The sequence below is a fragment of the Cervus canadensis genome, chromosome 14 (genome assembly GCF_019320065.1).
Source record: "Cervus canadensis isolate Bull #8, Minnesota chromosome 14, ASM1932006v1, whole genome shotgun sequence".
Lineage (NCBI taxonomy): Eukaryota > Metazoa > Chordata > Mammalia > Artiodactyla > Cervidae > Cervus > Cervus canadensis.
This window is the reverse complement of record NC_057399.1, coordinates 3,212,037-3,237,596: the sequence shown is the minus strand read 5'-3', so window position 1 is coordinate 3,237,596 and position 25,560 is coordinate 3,212,037. Positions and strand designations below refer to the sequence as shown.

The window sequence follows — 25,560 nt, the reverse complement described above, 5'->3', positions numbered from 1 at the left end:
TTCATGGCTGCAATCACCATCTGCAGTGATTTTGGAGCTCAAGAAAATAAAGTCTCTCACTGTTTCCATTGTTTCCCCATCTATTTGTCATGAAGTGATAGGACCAGATGCCATGATCTTAGTTTGCTGAATGCTGAGTTTTAAGCCAACTTTTTCACTCTCCTCGTTCACTTCCATCAAGAAGCTCTTTAGTTCCTCTTTGCTTTTTGCCATTAGGGTGGTATCATCTGCATACCTGAGGACACTGATATTTCTCCCTGCAGTCTTGATTCCAGCTTGTGCTTCCTCCAGCCCAGCATTCTGCATGATGTACTCTGCACAGAAGTTAAATAAGCAAGGTGACAATATACAGCCTTGATGTACTCCCTTCCCAATTTGGAACCAGTCTGTTATTCCATGTCTGGTTCTAACTGTTGCTTCTTGACCTGCATACAGATTTCTCAGGAGGCAGGTCAGGTGGTCTGGTATTTCCATCTATTGAAGAATTTTCCAGTTTGCTGTGATCCACACAAAGGCTAAAATCACAACTGATTCCACTGAACAAGTGTTGGTCTGAACTGTGTGCCCCAAACTTCAGGGGCTGAAGCCCTAACCCCCAGTACCTCAGAATATGTGGATCTTTAAAGAGATGATTAAACTAAAACAAAGTTAGAGCGGGGCCCTAATCCAATCTGACCCTACAAGAAGAGGAAATTTATTTATTTATTTATTTACTTATCTTTAAGAAGAGGAAATTTAGACACAGAACAAGACTATAAAGAAAAGACTGTGTGACAGGCAACAACAGAGCAGCAATCATTTACAAAACAAGGAAAGTGGCCTCAGGAGAAAGCAACTCTGCTAACACCTCCATCTTGGACTTCCACCCTCAGGAATCACAAGGAAATTCATTTCTGTTGTTTAAGCCCCTCAGTCTATGGTGTTTGGTTATGGTAGCCCTAGCAAACTGACTTAGCAAGGATCTGAAGCAACAGTAAATAACTCTCACGCAGCTCATGGAAATACCAAATGGTAAAACCACTTTGGAAAACAGTAACAATGTCTTAAAACCTTAAACATATACCTCCCATTTGATCTAGCCATTCCACAACTAGGTACTTACCACCTAAAGAAAAAGCTCAAAGATTTGTACACAAATGTTCATGGCATATTTATTTATAATAGCTCCAAACTGGAAACAACCCAAGTATACATTAACAGATGAATGGATAGACAAACTAGTGTCTCTACAATGGAATAATTCCAGCCAAAAAAAGGAATGAACTATTAATACATCCACCAGCATGGTTGAGTCTAAAAATAATTATGATGAGTTAAGGAAAAAAAAAAAAGAGGACATAGTATATAATTTCATTAGCATAAAATTCTAGAAAAGGTAAACCAATCTATAGTGAAAAAGCAAATGAATAGCTGCCTAGGGAAGGGATAATAAAGAGTTATAAAGGTGCACAAGGAAACTTTGAACAGTGATATATATGTTAATTATCTTAACTTTGACTCTCAAGGGTGATAAACATTCCAAAACATACCAAATTATATGCTTCAAATGTGCATAGTGTTCTGTAAGCCAATTATATTTCAATGAAACTTAAAAATCTAAATATGTGCATATTACATATTTAATACCACAAAGGAAAAACAGACATAAAATCATCCATCAATAAAAGTTACTAATAAACTTATTTCAGGCCACGACAGATGGAGTAAGTAAAAAGTTAAGAATATAGAAAAATATTAAGCTGAGACACACAGGCGCATACTCATATCTATGCACTCACATCTAACTCTACATCATAAAAAGAGAACTGTTCTTCTATTCAAGGAGTCACAACACTACACAAAGAGTGAAATATTAGACCAGTAGAGAACATCTTAACAAATTACAAAAAGAAGAAATAACTCAAACACTCTAATCATGATAAAATAAAACTGGAGATTTATGACAACAGCAAAGCCAACCAAAAATCCACTAACCTACCAGAATTTAAAATACTCTCTCAAAAATAAATATTAGACCAAAGGGGAAATCAAATACATAATTATAGATTATCTCAAAAATTATAATTAAACTTAAAACCATGTCAGAATCTACAGGTCACTACCAAATCTTTAATATGAGAAAGTTCACAGTTTAAATGTCTATGTTACTGAATAAGAATGAAATAAAATCAGTGCTCACTTCAGCAGCACATATACTAAAATTGGAACGATACAGAGAAGATTAGCATGGCCCCTGCGCAAGGATGACATGCAAATTCGTGAAGCATTCCATATTTTTAGGAGTATATCTACCTAAAGAAACAAAAGACCTAAACATAGAAAACTATAAAACACTGATGAAAGAAATCAAAGAGGACACACATAGATGGAGAAACATACCGTATTCATGGATTGGAAGAATCAATATTGTGAAAATGAGTATACTACCCAAAGCAATCTACAGATTCAATGCAATCCCTATCAAGCTACCAACAGTATTCTTCACAGAACTAGAACAAATAATTTCACAATTTATATGGAAATACAAAAAACCTCAAATAGCCAAAGCAATCTTGAGAAAGAAGAATGGAACTGGAGGAATCAACCTGCCTGACTTCAGGCTCTACTACAAAGCCACAATCATCAAGACAGTATGGTACTGGCACAAAGACAGGAATATAGATCAATGGAACAGAATAGAAAGCCCAGAGATATATCCACATACCTACGGACACCTTATCTTTGACAAAAGAGGCAAGAATATACAATGGAAAAAAGACAACCTCTTTAACAAGTGGTGCTGGGAAAACTGGTCATTTTTCCAGACATTTCTCCAAAGAAGACATACAGATGGCTAACAAACACATGAAAAGATGCTCAACATCACTCATTATCAGAGAAATGCAAATCAAAACCACAATGAGGTACCACTACATGCCAGTCAGAATGGCTGCTATCCAAAAGTCTACAAGCAATAAACGCTGGAGAGGGTGTGGAGAAAAGGGAACCCTCTTACACTGTTGGTGGGAATGCAAACTAGTACAGCCACTATGGAGAACAGTGTGGAGATTCCTTAAAAAACTGGAAATAGACCTGCCATATGACCCAGCAATCCCACTCCTGGGCATACACACCGAGAAACCAGATCTGAAAGAGACACGTGCACCCCAATGTTCATCGCAGCACTGTTTATAATAGCCAGGACATGGAAGCAACCTAGATGCCCATCAGCAGACGAATGGATAAGGAAGCTGTGGTACATATACACCATGGAATATTACTCAGCCATTAAAAAGAATTCATTTGAATCAGTTCTAATGAGATGGATGAAACTGGAGCCCATTATACAGAGTGAAGTAAGCCAGAAAGATAAACACCAATACAGTATACTAACACATATATATGGAATTTAAAAGATGGTAACGATAACCCTATATGCAAAACAGAAAAAGAGACACAGATGTACAGAACAGACTTTTAGACTCTGTGGGAGAAGGCGAGGGTGGGATGTTCTGAGAGAACAGCATCGAAACAAGTATACCATCAAGGGTGAAACAGATCACCAGCCCAGGTTGGATGCATGAGACAAGTGCTCGGGGCTGGTGCACTGGGATGACCCAGAGGGATGGGATGGGGAGGGAGGTGGGAGGGGGGTTCAGGATGGGAAACACATGTAAATCCATGGCTGATTCATGTCAATGTATGGCAAAAACCACTACAATACTGTAAAGTAATTAGCCTCCAACTAATAAAAATAAATGGGAAAAAAAAAGAATGAAATAAATTAAGTATACAAATGAAGAAGTCAGAAAAACAAAACAAAACAAAACATGAATTTAGGAAACCAGAGAAGAGGCATTATGAATGCCATCAATTGAAATCCACACACAAAAAAGGGCTGTGTCTTAGAAATAAAATTCAATATAACCTATAAGTCACTAATCAGCCTACTCAAAAGTTAAAGAGAGGTCATAGATAAATACACATAACTAAAAATGAGAAGAAGAAAAGTGAAAAAAATTATAGGTGACTAATTTCTTAACTCAATGCTGATTATGAGAATAAGGTCCAATGAATAAAGAGTCAGCAAAACTGATTCAAAGAACAATAACCATAAATGGCTAATATCTTGCATGGAACAAAGAAAGCAAAAAAGCTACATTCCAAGTATCAAATCCAGGTATTTCATGCATGATTTGTTACACAGTCAAGGAATAGGGTGTTCTAAGGCTATTTAAAGTGTCCCTATGAACAGATGAAAGAAAAATTTCCAATTCCTTTAAAAAAGGAAAATAATAAAACACACAAATACACGTACCACACATGAAAAGGCATGTTAATTTAACTTACTAAAACTGAGGAATATAATAATATCAATAGAAAAAATACAGCTAAACATTAAAGAAATAATATACCTTATCAAGGTTTGTATTCCAATTAGAAAATTTAAAAATATCATATTCAGACTTTTAAAAACTCATAACAATGAGGTATCCACTTAGTAAGAAATGTGCATGATCTGTATAAAGAATCCATATCACTCAACTGGAGAACATAAAAGAAGCCTCAAATTAACTGGGAAGTGTCTGGTTTTGAATTGGAAGACTCAATATGGCAAGCTGCCAATTCACTTCAAAGTAACTTATAAATCAGTAACATTCTAAATAAAAATTCCAACATACTTTGTAAACTGCAAAATGATCCTAAAGTTCACCTTGACTGAAAGGTAAGACTGTGGCTGATTCATATCAATGTATGACAAAACCCACTGAAATGTTGTGAAGTAATTAGCCTCCAACTAATAAAAAAAAAAAAAAAGGTAAGACTGACCAGAAAATTCTGAAATAAGAAAAGTATCAGCTATAAAATTAAACATAAAAGTATACTAACACTGAATGGAGTTTTATATACCCAATAGACTAAAATAAGCAATACTAGGAGTTAACAAGGATGTAAAGCAAAATGCTACTAGGAGTACAAATTATAAAGAGAAACCATCATTTTATAAAAATGTTTGTCAGTATCTACTAAAACTGATCATAAGACAATGTGCAGAAAGAAAAAACAAAATAAAAAACCAAATAAAAAATAAAAGAAATAACACGACAGAAAGCTAAAATAAACACAAAGTATTAAAACCAACAAAGAAATTTACTCTTAGAGACATACCCAATAGAGATGTGTGCATCAAAAGACAAGGGGCAAACATGTTCATAGTATCATTATTCCTAATATCCAAAAACCAAGACAATCCAAATGCCCATGAATATTAGTACAAATAAGCAAATTATATATTCAGACAATGGAACACTATACAGCAAGGCAAAAGAGCAATCTGCAACTATACCCAACAACAGAGCTGAATCTCCAAAACAACGCTGAGCTAAAGAAGTCACACACCAAGGAATCTATATGATTTGTATATGGAACCATTCATATAAAATTTTCACACAGGTAAAAAGTTCATATTTATCTGAGCTGCATGAAAGAGGAGGAAAACAATTAAGAAACTTCTGGCCAGGCCCATGGTTTCATCCTGAGTCCCCCAACCACTGGTACCTGCTTCTCCTGTCTTCATATGACATATTCCCTGGAATTGCGCTCATTTAACAAGCCTATTTTGTTACTCAGAACAAGTCTGCTTGGCTTGGATGTGGTCACCTCAGCCTGTTTTGCTTTGGGCTTCCAATTTTAAATGGCACTGTTTAACATTTGGGCAGATTGAATTCTGTGCCTTAGGAGTTAATTAAGGGTCAAATAATCCAGAGAGGAGGTCAGGTATGTTTCAAACTGAAAAGAAAGTCTGTTTTCAAATCAGTAAGGCCAAAAGACTTTATAATTTGAATATTAAAGTTTGATTAAAAATTAAAACAAACAAGGGACATCCCCTCCCCAGAGTGGGGAAAAATGATTAGTTTTCATAATAGCCTTGTACCGTCTTTAGGATACAGATCCTCAGTGTAATTCAGGATCCTTAAATGAGATTCAAGAACTATATACACTATACAAAGCTTTACACGTAAAAGAGGCACGTGCTATTTGTTTTATACAAGTATCCAGCTTTTCACCTATTTCAGATCTCTCAAAATAGTTTATTACTGAATTCTCATAAAGCATCCATCATCACCCACTGCAGACTGTGATCACACAAGGCTAACTGGCCTTGCCATATTTGCTCAAACCTCTCATCAACCTCTGTTCCCCTCTGCTCTACTCCAGAGTGACCTCCCCAATATTTAAAAAGAGAATCTGATCTTTGCCCACAGTGGCTTTCTGGACCCTTTAGGATACAGTCAGAAGCCTTAAATTACAAGACCCTCACCGGTGGGCTAGTCACCACATCCTGCACTCCTCCTGCTTACATACACTTCACCTTCTGGGTCTGCTTGTGCAGGACCCCACTCTCCACAGGCACACTCCCTTCCTCATAACTGTGCCCACCGCCTCATACATCCTTCCCCCACTCTTCTATCGATGCTACTCATCTCTCTGCTGCAGATTTCAGAATACTAAAGAGGTCTCTGCTGGTGCAAATGAGGTAATAAGCACCTACATATACCCACATCAAATAACAGCATCAACTACTCTTGTTCAATTTGTTTCCACTAGACTGGAAGCTTGACACAGAAACCATGACTTTCTTATCCTCCGCTATATACATGATGCTCTTGCACATGCTTGCTGATTGAACGAGTCTAGAAGCACAAAATCTACTGACCTTACAGTCTTCAGTCAATTATTAGTACAAATGATATAACCTTATTAAAATTTCTCTTCAAACACTCCTCACACCTTTATTTGTCATTAAAATACTACACGGGTTTTCAACAATAAAACCAGTATACAAGGTTTGTATATAAATATATAGATTAAACATACATATAAAAAAATATATATCTAAAGAGTGTATGTTTTCTCAGTAAGGATTCAGAGCAGAAAGAATATTAATGCAAGAATAATGGCTGCCTAATGAAGTTTCATTTTAATTTCTAAAGTCAATTAATACCATGCCCAAAGGGCATTATAACAATGACCAAAAACCTCCTTTTTTCAAGCACAGGGTCAAGTCTATGTTCAAACATGTGCTAAATTTTAAAGCTTTATTTAGGAATAATTTTCCTCGTAAGAGGGTGATTCTTTTATTATGAGTATCTATCAGATAAGAAATTAGCAATTAACACTGTGGCTTAACTTAAAAGAAAGAAAAGAGGTCACCATAAAAATTAACCCTCTTCACAGTTTACAGTTAAAATTATCTAAGAATAAAAGAAAAATGCCCAGTAAGGATTACTAAGTGTGCAACCATCTGAATTCACTTCTAAACGAGAAACTAGAACAGGGTAAATTACCACAGACCCTAACTTCGTTTTCCCCATAGCCTGAAAAGAAATGAAGAGTGCCTGCTCTGGCCAAAGCCTGCAGCCACAGGCATGAGAACAAACTGTTAAAATTCTCCCTTTATATTTATTTTTGATCCTTTCATATACCTATCCTGTATCCTTAACGACCTCAACTCAGTTCATCAAAAGCATGAACTCTGATACATTCTCCTATCACCAGAACTTAGCAAAGACCTTAAACATATTTATAAAAGGAATTAAATATGCACAATGAATACAGTAGCAGTAAGGCTGAAGGTCAGGCCACAGCCCAATTTACCCATAAGCCAACTGTAAGCCTTACATAAGTCTGATAATTCTAAATACAATGTACAGGAGTCATTCATTATATATTAGATTTTTCCTCATTCTTTCCTGAGGCAGAGTATCAATTCATTATTGTTGGACCAACCTTCCCACCTTTTTAGTAGGTTTATTTCAATTACCCTCTTTCCTTCTCTACTGGGTCCTTCCTTTTATTTAAATACATGCAAGTCTGCCCCAACTTGAATAAACTTCTCTGAACCCCACAATCTCTTCCAGTTCTCTACTGCCTCAAGTCCCTTCATGTCCAAAAGTCTTGAGAAAGTGGTCGACATCTCCTCACCTCCTACTCACTCTTTAACTATACATGCAAGTGAAGTAGTAAATTACAGAGCTGTGAAACTAAGGATGAAAATAATTTGCAGGCAAAATCATCACATAGTCATTTAAACATTTCAAAACTTATAAACTGAGAAAGTTACTCAATCCTCTTGGGTAGACCTTCTCTTACCACTCCAATTTTATATCTAGCCCACCTCCCACTTCAGCAATACCATGGCAAGACCTAAATCTTCACCATGCCTTTTTTAATAGGTCTTATTCCTTGTGTTCCCTCTGCTTAGAATGTTTTTCCAACCTTTAGTTGATTTAACTTTCTCATTCTTCAAGGCCAAATTCAAATGGCACCGCCTCTCCATAACTTTCCGTAGTGTTTCACCCAAAACAAAACTACTCCTTTATCTATGTTTTCAAAACACTAAACTCAAGCTTCCCTGACAGCAGGCAACATGTATTTTATTTTCTTGCCGTCTCCTTGGTTGAACTGAATTACTGGAAGGCAGAGATGATCTTAAATGAAGTCAAAGACCTGTGAGGCCCCTAAAGTCTACAGCAATTATCAGTTTCTCAAAGAGGCATGTGACTCCAAAGAATTTTAAAATATGCCCCCTAAATCAGCACGGTACCTGTGAGACCCGTTAAGTGTCTATTAAATTGTCATCAATATGCCTGCAGAGTGACTGCAGAGCGATGAATCTAAACATTTACTTTGCGGGAGAGAAGGAACACACCGTGCTTGTAGACTTCTAAGTAACATGCTGCCAACGCCCCTCCAGGAGGTAGAGCTCAGACCCCTCACACACATGCGCTCAGAGTCCTGGAGGGTGGGCCACTGAGTGACTCGCTTCCAAAGAAGAGAAAGGCAAGAGAAAAAGACTAAAGTGAAGAAACCTGGTAAACACCACCTTACCCCAGTGATGAAGGTTAACCTCACCCATGATGTCATGGAGGCATCATGAGCCCCTTGACAGCAATATATCAAGAAGGGCAAAATCCATGACCTCAGTATAACCATGAAAAAAACATTGGAGAAATCCAAACTGAGTAACGTTCTACAAAATGCCTGACCAGTACTCCCCAAAACTGTCAGGGTCATGAAAACAAAGAAATACTGAAACTGTCACAGCCGAAAGGAGACCGAGGAGATATGACAACAAAATGCAGTTTGGCTCCCTGGACTGGATCCTGGAACAGAGAGAAGATACAAATAGGAAAACTGGTGAAATTCAAACAAAGAACTTGGATTTTAGCTAATAGTAATGCATCAATATTGGCGTCCTGGTTTGGACAAACGTACCATGATAATGTAGGGCTTCCCTGGTGGCTCAGAGGATAAAGCGTCTGCCTACAATGCGGGAGACCCGGGTTTGATCCCTGGGTCAGGAAGATCCCCTGGAGAAGGAAATGGCAACCCACTCCAGTACTCTTGCCTGGAAAATCCCATGGACGGAGAAGCCTGGTGGGCTGCAGTCCACGGGGTCGCAAAGGGTCGGACACGACTGAGCCGCTTCACTTTGCTTCGCTTCACCGTGGTAACGTAAGATTTAGCAGTGGAGGAACTCTCTATGCTGTCTTTACAACTTTTCTGAAAACACAGAACTGTTCAAAAATTTAAAAAGTTCATTTTTAAAAGTCTAGTTTCATCTAGACTTCTCAGATTCAGTTTCCAAACTTCAAAGAACCATTAGCTTACAAACCAGTTTTCCAATCTCCATTAAGTTACATTAGACATGCCATAAAGGGTATTTTACTCAAACCAAAGCAAAAATCTATCAATTACAATTAAGAAAATTATAAATTACAACTTAGAAGTTTGTGATTGGCATCTGTTTCTTGGTAATGAAACTCCAAATGTGTAATTAGTGATTTTTAAAATTTGAGCCATTCAACTCCCTACATTCAAGCACTGTAATGTGCTACCATGCAATGAGTGGGGACAAACAGACCAACAAACAATAACAAACATCTAGGTACCACAACAGGGAAGCATGGAGCAGGAGCATCAGCTGTCTGAGGAGAGTAAGATGGAAGGATCAAAAAAAATGAAAACTTTAGAAGGAGATCTAGGATGGGAAGCATCTGTCAGAGGCGGTGGGTTGGGTGTATCAGGCAGAGGGAGCAGCCTGCGAGAGAGAGGACACGGCCAGGTCATCAGTGCGGCGAGAGCCTGACGTGCTAAGCAGGGCATGGCAAGAAAAGAGGCAGATCAGCTCTTCATTCTGCTTTTGGAAGTCGTGCTTGGAAGCTTGGTCAGAGCTTCTTTAGCTTTCCCAACCACTCTGGAGCAGCTAAAAACCTTTGTGTTTAGTTCATTATTTGCCATAAAGACTGACTGACAGAACTGCTCTTATGAAGATGCCACCTCCATACCATCATATTCAACAACAACAAAAACTTAAGTGTTTAACCATAGGTCTCTGTGCTCGATCCTATCTACACAATTTTCTTTCTCCCCAGTAGGTGCAAAACAACATGGAAGGCAGGTTTATAAAATGCATAGGTTGCAAAAAGTAAGCAGACATTGCAAACACAATGCTCTAAGTTCCACATGTACGTTCAAATGCATCCATTACAAACAGGCAGAGATGAAGGAGGGAGGGACTGGAGGGAGAGAAGAATTCCCACCACATTAACCCTACCATACTGACACAAGCCAAAAATATAAACTGAAACCTCTCAAGGCCTGCAACATATTCAGCCCCAAATGACAGTAGAACATACAGTTAAAAGTAGGAGCTGTGAGGCCAAACTGCAGGGTTTTGAAGCCCAGCTCTACCACTTCCTGACTCCATGACACCAGGCAAATTCCTTAGCCTCTCTGTGCCTCAGTTTTCTGCCTCGTGAAATGTGGATGTTACCAGACCCTATCTAATGAATGAGTCTGATGTTTTAACGTAATTAGTACACTATGAACTACCACTGTCAGCTATTATTAATAGGCACTATATACCACTGGAAGAGTATATTCTCTGCGCCTTCACTGAACGGCAATCATTTTCTCTCCTCACTCAAGAAAGCATGTCAGAGAGTAACAACCATGTTCTTGTAATCTACTTGATCTACTCCTATGATTTACAAAAGTCATTCTCAAGTCATTAGTTCAGTCGCTCAGTCGTGTCCGACTCTTTGCAACCCCATGAATCGCAGCACGCCAGGCCTCCCTGTCCACCACCTCCTGGAGTTTACTCAAACTTGTGCCCATTGAGTTGGTGATGCCATCCAGAAGTCTCATCCTCTGTCATCCCCTTCTCCTCCCACCTTCAATCTTTCCCAGCATCAGGGTCTTTTCAATTGAGTCAGCTCTTCGAATCAGGTCAAAGTATTGGAGCTTCAGCTTCAGCATCAGTCTTTTCAAAGGATATTCCAGACTGATTTTCTTTAGGATGGACTGGTTAGATCTTCTGGCAGTCCAAGCGACTCTCAAGAGTCTTCTCCAACATCACAGTTCAAAAGCATCAATTCTTTGGTACCCAGCTTTCTTTATAATCTCACATCCATACATGACTACTGGAAAAACCATAGCTTTGACTAGACGGACCTTTGTTGGCAAAGTAATGTCTCTGCTTTTTAATATGCTGTCTAGGTTGGTCATAACTTTTCTTCCAAGGAGCAAGTGTCTTTTAATTTCATGGCTGCATTCACCATCTACAGTGATTTTGGAGCCCAAAAAAATAAAGTCTGCCACTGTTTCCACTGTTTCCCCATCTATTTGCCATGAAGTGATGGGACCAGACGCCATGATCTTAGTTTTCTGAATGTTGAGCTTTAAGCCAACTTCTTCACTCTCCTCTATCACTTTCATCAAGAGGCTCTTTAGTGCTTCTTCACTTTGTGCCATAAGGGTGGTACCATCTGCATATAACTTACTACTAAATTCTGTACAACTTACAGTAACAACCACACTTTGGTGTGTCAGAACATCTAGGAGAAATGCTGGTCTATATGATAGAAATGGACAGCAGCTTACCTCACACTGCCCCCACACACCTCATCTCTTGCTTTGTCTGGATATCCGTTTGGCCACGCACTTTAAGGGAAGACTGAGCCCATCTCCAGTAGCAGTGGCATCGCCCACAACTTGTGAAGAAAGCAAATCCTCAGTCCCCGATTCAAAGTAGTAAATCAAAAACTCTAGAGGTAAGGGCCACCAATCTGTGTTTTAAGAAGTTCTCCAGGTTATTCTGGTACACACAGTCTGAGAATCATTGACTAAGAATCACTGAGCTAATAATGGTAAATTCCCCCTAATCTTGTCAGTGATTGGTGTAGGAATGGGCATGTGACAACTCTGACCTAGAAAGAGTACTCCTGGAAATTTTGCTTATTCTTAAAAATGAACACAAAGAAGGGATCTTCTCTCTTCCTGCCTCTAGACGTTGCTGACTGGAGAGCTGATGCTTAGAACTGCTGCAGCCATCTTGTAGCTGAGAGGATAAGCCAAGTCTATCTGCCATACTGGATCCTTGGTATAATCAAGGTGAAAAATAACCAATTGTGAATCTACACTTCCATGAGACCTCCTGCTATTTGAGATATCATGTTTCATCAAATATACAGCAATGCTAGAAAGCATCCTTATTTCATAAGTCATCAAGGAAGGGAGATGCAGGCAACTGCACTGACGAGCTATCCACCTAAATGTGTAAAGTGTCTCAGTGTCAGGAATGTTCAGATATGAAGAAAAGGTACATCTCGCAACTGAAAACAGTAAATTCTTTATTGTTTAACCCTCTTATTGAGAAGGGGTTTTCTACTGCTTGTTGTTTAGTCATTAAGTCGTGTCTGACTCTTTTGCAACCCCATGGACTATAGCCTATCAGGATTCTTCCATCCACAGGATTTTCCAGGCAAGAATACTAGAGTGGGTTGCCACTTCCTTCTCTAGGGGATCTTCTCAACCCAGGGATCAAACCTGCATCTTCTGCATCGGCAGGTGGATTCTTAACCACTAAGCCACCAGAGAAGCTCTTTTGTTGCTTACTGCTTAAAAAAATAAAAAATCATAATCAATTATTTGAAAGGATATTAGTTTCAATTCTGGGTCTTCACTAAGACACAGACTACAAAAGATGAGCAGGGATAATGGTGAGGAGTCTTGAAATACAAAGTAAGACAAAGGAAAATATTTAGACTGAAGAAAGAAAGTTTAGAAGAGGGCATTATAACTGGTCTCAAATATCTGAAGGGCTGGAGTAATAAAAGGGGATTAGACTTTATCTAGCTCCAGATAAAGCTGGGAAAGGCAGATTTTAACCTAAAGAATGAAATCTACCAATGGAAGAGTTGTCTTAAAAAATGGTTCATGCGTTCCAGCAGAACATAATGATCACTTCAAAACCATACCAAAGGTATGATTCACGTACTTGAGAACATAGATCTGACTATCTCCAAGGATCCTTTCAACTTTAAGAACTTTTAATATTTGTAATATTAATTTTAATTTTCTAATTTTAATATTTTCTAACCAACTTTTAATATTTTCTAAAATATCTGAATACAGCAAAGGAAAGAAGACTCATTAAAACATACAATTGAATCAAAACTCTCAAGAGGACGTGATCTCAGCAGAGTGCCTAGGAGAAACTAACTTTAAGAAATCAAGGTATCTTTGAGGAGTGAAACTCATAGCCCACACAGAGTTATGACTGTAGCAGCTCTAAGCATCAAATCAGCAAGCAATAGCAACTGCAGGCTACAAGAAAAAAGGTCCCTTCTTAATTATAAAAAACAAACACTTTCAAAGGTCTACCCACCTCTAAACTCCTGTGGTTGGGATAAAGCTAACTCTCCACCACCACTACCTACCTGGATATAGCTTCCAGTCTATAAGAAGTCTACTCAATCCATATCCCAAAGCTAGCCAGGACCTTCCTCTCCCCCATCCCAGACTAATTACTGTCAGTGCCTTTGTTCATGATGTCCCAACAAACCTAAGATGTCACTAACCACTTGCCCACCTGAAATCAGAAAACCTTGAGAAGTACAACCAAAATACCCAGTCCCACAGTTAGGATGAACGCCATGATTCTTCTGCCAGTAAGCGCCAACAACTACCATAATGCACAGCACAGATCTCCCTCTATACTGAGATTGCACTTACTCAAGAGAGCAAGATTTAGTACTTGACTGTTCTCTCAGATGCTTTTACTTTTCCAGTTATAATGTAAACACATTCAGGGGCCCCCACAGTTCTTTACAATGTTGGGGTCATTTTAAGCCCTTAATAAATCTAACTGATTAGTCAATCACTTTAAAAGCTATCAAAAATCTTTTAAGAGTTTAATACCTAATATATTTATATAATGGTAAAATATTTATTAAACTATATCAGCAAGTACCTGCAGATCAAAATTTTGGTTGACTTAACTAACAAAGAAGGAAAACTAAAGTTCCCTCTGTAAAAGGGAACTCTACTTAGTTATCCAGGTCATGGCAAATATATGAAGCTGAATAAAAGAAAAAGAAAGCAGAAGGAAGATCAACAGAAGGATCAATGTCACCCTACTCCACAGAATGTCTTATCTGGAAAATAGTCTAACTCCATCACATTTTATATATTTTAAAAACAGTGGCCCAGAAAAATAAGTGATAATCTCAAGGTTTTGTTTTTTTTTAAAAAAAAAGCTCCTTTTAAATTTTCCAAGACAGGAACCTTCCTAATTGTAAAATGAAACTAAAAAAGAAAGCCTTCAGAATGTTTTAAAAGAATGAACAGAGAAACAAATCCAAGAGTTAAGGGCATAAAAAGTTGAGGGAAGGAGGGAAAAGCAGATAATGCACATGGGCTGTATTAAATAGGAATATATATGCTACCACATAGTAAATCCAGAAACGTCTTCTTTTCCTAGTCCAAAAGATGCTCTGAACTCTGCTGCTGCTGCTGCTAAGTCGCTTCAGTCATGTCCAACTCTGTGCGACCCCACAGACGGCAGTCCACCAGGCTCCCCCATTCCTGGGATTCTCCAGGCAAGAACACTGGAGTGGGTTGCCATTTCCTTCTCCAATGCATGAAAGTGAAAAGTGAAAGTGAAGCAGCTCAATCGTGTCCGACTCTTCGTGACCCCATGGACTACAGCCCACCAGGTTCCTCCATCCACGGGATTTTCCAGGCAAGAGAACTGGAGTGGGGTGCCATTGCCTTCTCCAGCTCTGAATTCACTGCATCTTTATGGCCTTAATTTTGTAAATGGTGAATGAAGACTCACCAAGGTCACAACCTAGAGTGCTCCTAACCAATTGTGGAAGAGGAAAAAATCTTAATTTTTTATTACAATCATGTTTTACCTCAAATTTCATTTTAAGTTGGCTAGCTAAACTAGAATCTAAAAATGGTTGGATACTGACACTGTGACAGTGAAAAAGTACAGTACATACTTTGTTCTCCAAAAACTACAAAAAATAAACTTTTTTTGGCTTGTTTTTGGCTTACATAAAAGTGTGACCTTAGACTTTCTAAAATTTTGAAGACATTATTTATTACAAAATGCCTACTGATTAACCCAGTGCAGCACTGAACTTCAAAGTTTTAAGATGGTCTGTCTGGCTGATATTTGGGATCTAGAAAAAGAACTCTGTAATGAACCACAAACCACTATCCATTTACTTAGATGTCACATCCAATGGCTAAGACCTAGCCGAACTACGTAGGACAAGCATTTGAGACCTCACAGACATTTTCATGCACTGGTCAGTGATCCACTCTCAGTCCAGCTAAGCTTTCTGGACCATGGACCACCAGAAATATCACTTCGAGGAAAGAGGAAACAGCTGTTGTTTAAAGAGATGGTTTGTTTTACCCGATTTGTTCCCCCTTTCATGAAAGCAAGGAAAATAGAACCCTTTACTAATACCGTATCATACCAAAACCAAGTGATTACAGACTAAAATCATTTTCTAATAAAATCAGGCCATTTATGGTGATCACAAATCAACAAATAACAAATAATTGTTAGAAAACATTAAATCATACTCTGTGTGGGTCCAGTTCTAATAATTATCATTTTTTCAAACTTTTTAAAAAATTCAGTTGCATGTGAAGTATAAGCACTGCACAGCATTTATTACCCAGGACAAGGTATTACCAAGCCTATTTCCATACGCACTTAATTCTAATAAATAATCACTGTTGCAGGAAAAATTTATCAGAGAGTTTGTCTTTTGATGTTTCCACTGTCAGATTTTCTGTGTTCTCAAAAGAGCTCAAAAAATCCACCCAAATCTGCAAGTACCATGTCTTCACTTGGTCACACACCTATGTTCTGCATTTGCTAGAGACAGACATCGACGATAAAATTAAACCCCGTAATAAAATCTGAGGGTGAAACTCTAGAGAAAAGAACACTGAGTGACAAAATACACACTGAATCTGGTAGAAGTACTTTTCTAGGTAGGGTAAAATACGTATCCATTTTGTTGTCTGCATGGTCTGTCACTGGTTTCAGGGTCTCACACTCCCACCACCACTTCTGTAGTACTTACTCTGTGCTAGGCACTGCCTCAGCACCTCAGATACATTCACTCACTTATTTTACCTCTGTCACTCATTTCACAGCTGAGAAACTGAGGCAGAGCTGAGTTCACTGACATGCCCAAGGTACCCACAGTCACAGCAAGCGCTAAATGAAAAGTTTAAGTTTTACTTCTTTCTAAATCTCTGCTGTTCCTGGCCCCATCCTCTCTGACAAATGCATGCAAAACAAAAGGTCAAACAGACATCAAAAAGACAACCCTTCCTCAGCCCAGCTTCTGGTAAGTTATAGCCTTGGTGCTTCTGAATGGTAACGTGAAAAGAAGTGTCTGGAGGAGTCCCTCGCATCTTCGCTCCACCCTTACAATCTTCCCTCTACAGAGGGAAGGAGGAGAGTGACCAGGCCAGCACTACTTCCTACTTGCTTCCCTACTGAGCTGGCCTATTCACAGCCAGAAAGCCAATCATCCCACAGGCCTCCGCTTCGATTCAGGTACTGGAGTGAGGTTTGAAAGTGCCTCAAGCAGAGCCAACAGTCCTCTGATCCTTTACAGTGTGGAACTCTGCAATTGTGTCTCATAGCAGCCATGCTGGAATGAGGTCAATTACTCTAGGCACCCGCTAGACTTTTGCCTTTTCTCCACCCCTGGGGTTCATGCTCTGTTCCCAGCACTTACTCAGAGCTGTGCTTAGCCTTTCCCCCTTGGTTTTACTGCTCCTACATTTATGTTATTCTAGTCTTCTCCCCTATGGATTCCTGTGGGGAAAATGAAAGGTCTGAGAGGAAAAGTAAAAATAATGAAATGAAAATTCAGGAGTCCTGTTTTAAGTCACTGTTTTAACAGGTATATGGTTTGGTTCCTTTCAGATAAACCAAGCATTAAAACATAGGAATAAATGGCTCAAGTATAGTAAATAAATATACACATCTATGCCATAATAGTCAAGGTCTCTCGTTCTTAGGATTCCCCCTTTTTTTCTATCCACTAGTTTCCAACTACACTGCTCTTCCCTAATCACACACTCAACTATTTCTCAAAATCCACTTGCCAGACATGAAATATCAGAAAGAATATCAGACCTGGACACGTGTGATGTGGCTCCTAGTACACTGCCATCACTTACTTATGAAGCATTTCAAAGTCCTTAAGGTTTTGTTCACCTTTCCAATGAGGGGTTCAAAGGAGATAATGTGTCACCAAAGAACGAAAGATGTCAAAAGGGTTAAGACACATTTTCAGTCCAAGAAAACCTCCTGAAGCAACATGTCAACAGCAAGTCACCCAACCTTTTCCTTGGTAACTACTCTTTTAATCTGAGAAGGGCAGATTTACTAATTCCTAAGGTTTTGTGGAGACTCTGAACCAAATTATGTTTCGAGTTGAAGCCTGGACAAGCAAGATGAGGGGCAATGATGTACAGCTGGGAAGATGGCACGCTGTCTACGGTCACAGCGGCTTCGGGCTCACTTCGCACAAACCGTAACTTCTTAGTACCTGTTTCCTATTTTTGCCCCAACTAAGTCTTCAGAATAAAGGTTATGTGTTAACTCCTAGGTCACGCTCCTGAAAAAATTAACAATGAGTTCGAATCCAGTATTAACATAACTGAACAGGGACAAAAGTAGCCGAAGAACAGCACAAAAACACTATATGTTCTTGCATCCAAGGGCCTCAAATTTTTGTCCAAATGGTCACTAAATTTGGTCATGTATAATGCTAGAATTTGTCTTCTCCTGAATACACTCTGTGTTATACTGTCTCATGTTACATAAGAGAACAGTAAGGTCTTAAAAAGCAACATGCAGTAGTCACTATCTAATGTTTTGCCAAATGATCCCAACTTTCCATACCTGCAAACTGATTATAACGCATACTATCCATCAACTAGATAAAACAGAACCATTCTAACTGTACTTCAGTTTTGCCGGTAAGTGTGTAACTGTAAAAGAGTAAATCAAATCACATCTACCACTGTCTCGGGTTATTTCAGAAGTGCATTTACCCAGAGGGGAAAATAATCCAAAAATGTGGCCTTATGCTATAAGGCACCAAACCTTATTAAAATCTTAGATTTTTATTTAATTAATTATTTATTTTTATTATTAATATTTATTAATCTATTTATTTAATCTTAGATAGGAAAAATATTAACACTACTACTCAGTCAATAACAGTACTGAAAACAGCATAACAGAACCATGATGGCTGCCAGGTAAACAAGCAAGCCAATTAAACAAGTGAAGGACTTGAATAGCTATTTCCCCAAAGATGACATAAAGACCTACGAATAGCCAACAAGAATGCTCAGTATCATCAGCCATTAAGGAAATGTAAATCAAAACCACAGTGAGATACCTTCACACCTACCAGGATGAATGTAACGAAAAAAACAAGCAAAGTAAGATGTGTTGGGGAAGATGTGGAGAAACTGGAACACTTGTTCATCAGCTGCTGAGGAAAACAGCTGGCAGTTTTAACTCAAAAAGTTAAACACAAAATTATCATATAATCCTGCAATTCCACACCTATTTGTACACCCAAAAGTGAGAGACGGGACTCAACAAGATATCTGTATAACAGTGTTCACAGCAGTTTTATTCGCAAAAGCCAAACAGTGGAAACAATCCAAACGCCCACCAAACTATGAACAGATAAAGAAAATGCTGTATATATCTGTATGACAGAATATTTTCCAGTTTTAAAAAGGAATGAAGTTCTGATACATGCTACAAGATAAATGAACCTATGAACCACACTAAGTGAAATAAGCCAGACACAAAAGGACCAATGTATGACCCCCGTGTAGGAGGTTATTAGATCCTGACAACAGAAGGTGGGACAGAGGGAACAAGGGGCTTGGGAAGGAGGCAATGGGGAATAAGCATTGAATTGGCACAGAATTTCTGTCTGGGAAGATTAAGAAGTTCTGGAGATGGATGGTGATGATTATTATACAACATTGTGAATGTACTTAATGTCACCAAACTGCACACTGGTTAAAATGATACATTTCCCTATGCATATTTTACCACAATGATAAAAATCTTAAATGTTAAAATGGTATATTTTATGCTTAACATGTTACCACTATAAATATTTTTTCAATACAGAAACAAAGAGGAAGCAAAAAATAAAAGTCCATGTGATCTCAACAGGTGTAGGAAATAACATTACTCCTGTGCAGTCATGAAAACGAACACTGCAACTTCTAGCTGGATCTGATGTTAGCTCTGGGTCAGTAACAAGTACCCCAGGAGAGCTCTAAATGAAGATGACTTAAACAAGGTCCTGATTATCAGATAAGGTCTCATACTAAACAAAAGATAAATTACAGTGCTAAGTTGCAACCCTACTCAGCACCTCAAAATGTTAAACAGAGAATTATTACAGGACCCAGCAAGTCCACCCCGAGGTATATGTTGAAGAGAAATAAAAACAGCTCACACAAAAACCTGCACACGAATTTTAGCAGCACTGTTAACAGTCAGAGAGTAGAAACAACCCAAATGGACAAACAAAATGTAGTGTTATCAATACAGCTGGATTTTATTCAGCCATAAAAAGCAACGAAGCACTGATACAGGCTGCCCTACGGATGAAGCTTGAAACATTACGTAAAAGTCAAAGCAGCCAATCAGAAACGACATGATGTATGATTCCACTTAAAGGAGATGTCCAAGAGGCAACTGTTCTACAGATGGTTCCCAGGAGCTGCAGGCAAGGGGCAAGGAGGAGTGACCACAATGGGTTTAGGGTCCCCTTCTGGAGGGATGAAAATGTTCTAAAATGAGATTGCAGTGACTGTGAATATACTAAAAACACAGAATTATACACTTTAAATGGGTAAATTTTATGATGTCAATTATATCTTAAGCTGCTGAAAATAATTGCTGCCTGTGATCATCTCAAGTGCTAAAGCAGAATCTCAGAAAGGAAAACAAGAGCATCTGAACACAAAGTACATTGAACTCATTTGTTTTTTAGGTCTTAGCAACGTTAGAAAATATCCTTAGATTTGGACAATTAAAATGATATTCTATTCTATCACCCACTACAATGGTTACTCCAACCTAAGGATTTAGATGAGCAACAATGAACTTTTGACTCTTTACTAGTTTAGAAATTACGACAGAAACAAAAGGCAAAATATTTTGCCCTTTTTACATACATTGTTCTTGAGTTCCTGAAGTCTGTTTTATCATAAATGTCACAGGCTTTGCCAGATGAGGGGACAGAATGACATAAAGAAGAAAGGATTTGCTGGAGTTGTTGTTGTTCAGTTGCTAAGTCGTGTCCAACTCTCTGTCACCCCGTGGACTGTAGTCTGCCAGGCTCCCCTGTCCAAAACTACCTCCTGAAGTTTGCTTAAATTCATGTCCACTGAGTCAGTGATGCCATCCAACCCTCTCATCCTCTGCCCCACGCTTCTCCTTTCACCTTCAACCTTACCCAGCATTAGGATCTTTTCCAGTGAGCTGGCTCTTTGCATCAGGTGGCCAAAGTATTGGAACTTCAGTATCAGTCCTTCTAATGAATATTCAAGGTTGATTTTCTTTAGGACTGACTGGTTTGATCTCCTTGCAGTCCAAGGGACTCTCAAGACTCTTCTCCAGCACCACAATTCAAAAGCATCAATTCTTTATTGCTCAGCCTTCCTTATGGTCAAACTGTCACATCCACACATGACTACTGGAGAAAACATAGTTTTGACTTTACGGACTTTTGTCAGCAAAGAGATATCTCTGCTTTTCAATATGCTGTCTAGGTTTTCCCTCCAAGGAGCAAGCATCTTTTAATTTCAAGATTGCAGTCACTATTTGTAATGATTTTGGAGCCCATGAAGAGAAAATCTGTCACTGCTTCCACTTTTTCCCCTTCTACTTGCCATGAAGTGAAGGGACCAGATGCCAGGATCTTAGTTTTTTTTTTTGAATGTTGAGTTTCAAGCCAGCTTTTTCACTCTCCTCTTTCATCCTCAAAGAGGCTCTTTAGTTCCTCTTCACTTTCTGCCATTAGGGTGGTATCATATGCGTATCTGAGGTTGTTGATATTTCTTCCAGCAATTTTAATTCCAGCTTGTGATTTATCCAGCCCAGCATTCTGCATGATATACTCTGCATAGAAGTTAATTAAGTAGGATGACTATATACAGCCCTGTTGTACTCATTTCCCAACTTGGAACCAGTCAGTTGTTCTACGTCTGGTTCTAACTGCTGCTTCTTAACTGGCATGCAGGTTTCTTAGGACACAGGTAAGGTGGTCTACTACTCCCATCTCTTGAAGAATTTTCCACTGTTTGCTGTGATCCACACAGTTAAAGACTTTAGCACAGTCAATGAAGCAGGTTTTTTGGCTTTTTTTTTTTTTTTTTAATTCTCTTGCTTTCTCTATGATCCAATGAATGTTGACAATTTGATCGCTGGTTTCTCTGCCTTTTCTAAACCCAGTTTGTTCATCTGGAAGTGCTCTGCTGACACACTGCTAAAGCCTATCTTGAAGGATTTTAAACACAATCTTAATAGCATGTGAAACGAGCCCATTTGTATGGGAGTTTGAGCATTCTTTGGCATTGCCCTTCTTTGAGATTGGAATGAAAACTGACAGTTTCCAGTCCTGTGGCCACTGCTCAGTTTTCCAAATTTGCTAGCATATTGAGTGCTGCACTTTAACAGCATTATCTTTCAGGATTTTATAAATAGCTCAGCTGGAATTCCATCACCTCCACTAGCTTTGTTAGTAGTAATGCTTCCTAAGGCTTACTTGACTTCACACTTCAGGATATCTGGCTCTAGGTGAGTTATCACCTAGATAACCACGATTGTGGTTATCCGGGTCATTGAGATCTTTTTTGTATAGTTCCTCTGTGTATTCTCATCCTTTATCATGCCCATCCTTGCATGAAATATTCCCTTGATATCTCCAATTTTCTTGAAGAGATCTCTAATCTTTTCCATTCTATTGTTTTCCTCTATTTCTTTGCATTGTTCATTTAAGAAGGCCTTATTTCTCCTTGCTATTCTCTGAAACTCTGCATTCAGTTGGGTATATCTTTTTCCCTGTCCCCCTTCCCTTTTGCTTCTCTTCTTTCCTCAGCTATTTGTAAAGTCTCCAAAGACAATCACTTTGTTTTCCTGCATTTCTTTTTCTTTGGGATGGTTTTGGTCACCACCTCCTGTACAAAGTTACAAACCTCTGTCCATAGTTCTTCAGGCACTCTGTCTACCAGATCTAATCCCTTGAATCTATTTGTTGCCTCCACTGTATAATAAGGGATTTAGGTCATACCTGAATGCCCTGGTGGTTTTCCCTACTTTCTGCAATTTAAGCCTGAATTTTGCTATAAGCAACTTGTGATCTGAGCCACAGTCAGCTCCAGGTTTTGTAATCACTGACTATACAGAGCTTCTCCATCTATGGCTGCAAACAATATAATCAATCTTATTTTGATACTGACCATTTGGTTATGTCCATGTGCGGAGTCCTTTCTTGTGTTGTTGGAAGAGTGTTTGCTATGACCAGTGTGTTCTCCTGACAAAACTCCATTAGCCTTTGCTGCACTTCATTTTGTACTCCAAGAGCAAACTTGCCTGTTACTCCAGGTATCTCCTGATTTCCTACTTTTGCATTCCAATCCCCTATGATGAAAAGGACACCTTTTCTTGGTGTTAGTTCTAGAAGATCTTATAGATCTTCAAACAGAACCGGTCAACTTCAGCTTCTTCGGCATTAATTAGTGGTGGGGCACAGACTTGGATTACTGCTATGCTGAACAGTTTGCCTTCAAAACAAACCGAGATCATTCTGTTTTTGACACTGCACCCAAGAACTGCATTTCAGACTCTGGTTGACTATGAGGGCTACTCTACTTCTTTTGAGGGATTCTTGCCCACAGTAGGAGATATAACAGTTAACTGAACTAAATTTGCCCATTCCCGTCCATTTTAGTTCACTGATTCCTAGAATGTCGATGTTCACTCTTCCCATGTCCTATGTGATCACATTCAATTTACCTTGATTCATGGACCTAACATCCCAGGTTCCTATGCAATAGTGTTCTTTACATCATCGGACTTAACTTTCACCAGCAGACACATCCATACCTGACTGCCATTTCTGATTTGGCCCAGCCGCTTCATTCTTTTGGAGCTATCAGTAATTGCCCTCTGCTCTTCCCGAGGAACATACTGAACACCTTCCAACCTAGGGGGCTCATCTTCCAGCGTCCTATCTTTTTGCCTTTTCATACTGTTCATGGGGTTCTCACGGCAAGAATACTGGAGTGGTTTGCCATTCCCTCCTCAAGTGGACCACGTTTTGTCAGAGCTCTTCACTATGACCTGTCTGTCTCGGGTTGCCCTGCGTGGGCTGGCTCATAGCTTCACTGAGTCACGTAAGCCCCCTCACCACCACAAGGCTGTGATCCATGGAAGGGGTTTGCTGCAGTATGGGCCACCAAAGAAACCGACTGTACACAGAGCACCTCAGAACAAAAAAAGCTCATCAGGAATTCTGCTGGTGCTAGAATTAGGGGCATGTAGACACACAGAAATGTGCACACACACATACACACAGCTAATTAAAAAACTGACAGGGAAAAAAACCAGCCCAGGAGATGTTGCCTGTTACACTACTAATTACCAGAGGTTAACAGCAACATCCCTCAAAATACCATCCCTTCACTAAGGCACAGGCTTTAGGTCAGTTTACCCATCTTCAGGGGGGGGTTTCCTACACATTCTGTATCCACACAAGTACACTTTCTCAACAATAACTTCTCAAGGCAGTCACATGAATATCACAGTGGCAGTGACCTCTGACACATTCATGCCTGCCTCCCCCTCATATAAAACACGTTTGGTTTACTCTAACAGGGTGTGATTAATGCCTAAAGGAGGGTAGAGCTTCCCCCCCACCTTTTTTTTTGAACCACAGCAGCACCTTCCACATAAATCAATTCTAAACTGCAGAGCTTTTCTTTCCTGTACTCCATGGTTGTCTCCAGATATGTCTGCCTACTCCGCAGGAGCAAAAGCCAGAAAGCACGCAGGCCCAAAGAAAATCACCAAGAGTAAAACACTACAGAAGACTCACGGGGAAAAACATTTACTTTAACAAGCGAAACCAGGAGGAGGATTCCTGCAAGTCTTTGCAACAGTGGGATTGTTTCAAGTCACAGATTTAATTAATTATACCAACTTTCTCATCTGCTATTTAAGTCATTAATGTATCTACAATTTCCATTTGCCTCATTTGGGGACCAAAAGGTATGATTTTAAAATATAACGGCTTCCAGAGAACCGGCGTGTGTTTCCAAAAGATGGTGTAACACTGTGGGAATGTGATTCTGGGGCCAGACTAGCTAAATTCAAGCCCGTCACTAAGCCATCTGATGCTGGGCAACTCACTTCTCTGTGCTTCCATTTCCATGTCCGTAAATGGGAACAACAGTACTAGTCTCAAAGGATAGCTGCATGGACTCATGTATGTATGTAAGACATACGTACAGTGCTTAATGCCTTGCCCCCAGGAGACGCTCAACGTGAGTCAGTCGTTGCGATGGTGGTTATTCCAAATATGAGTAAGTGCCTCGATGATGACTCTTCCTGCCCATGTCCCTGTTGAGGCAGAATTTTCCTTTATTCAACCCACCTCCACCAGTCCCTGTGGCCCCCACAGAACTAATATCTGATTGCGCTTATCAATAGCCATCAATGTGGTTATGACACAACCACAAATCAGTTCTTTATGAACTCCACACAAAATCATTCTGATATTCACTTAGCTGATGGGACATAGAAAAAAACACTGGCACCTTTCTGCTGTTTGTGATTTGGGAGGAGGGCAGCTCTTTTTTTACATATATCAGTATTTTTGTCTGACTTGTTGACAATGTATTTATTTGTCTAAAATCTACTAAGTTTCAATAAACACTAGAAAAAACATCTGCTTTCAAATTAAAACTACTACTGACAAGGTGCAATTCAAAATATTTCTTTCTATAAATTCTATCCTACATATAGTTCTTCCTAAGGATCTAAGAGAACAAAATAATGACAACTGTCAATTATTTCCTCTTACTGAATGAAGAATGAAAAGGGGACCTGAAATTGCATTAGGAACACATGCAGAG

The 25,560-nt window shown here is 39.1% G+C and overlaps 1 protein-coding gene and 1 non-coding gene across 2 annotated transcripts in view; one reads left to right on the top strand and one right to left on the bottom strand.

Annotated features, from left to right (window-relative positions):
- XKR6 (XK related 6) overlaps nt 1-25,560 on the bottom strand; it is a 255,255-nt gene that overhangs the window by 206,855 nt on the left and 22,840 nt on the right. The gene's annotated exons all lie outside the window — the stretch shown is intronic.
- On the top strand, nt 2,172-2,278 carry LOC122453424. Its single transcript, XR_006273047.1, has one exon. It is a non-coding gene; the product is annotated as a U6 spliceosomal RNA (small nuclear RNA).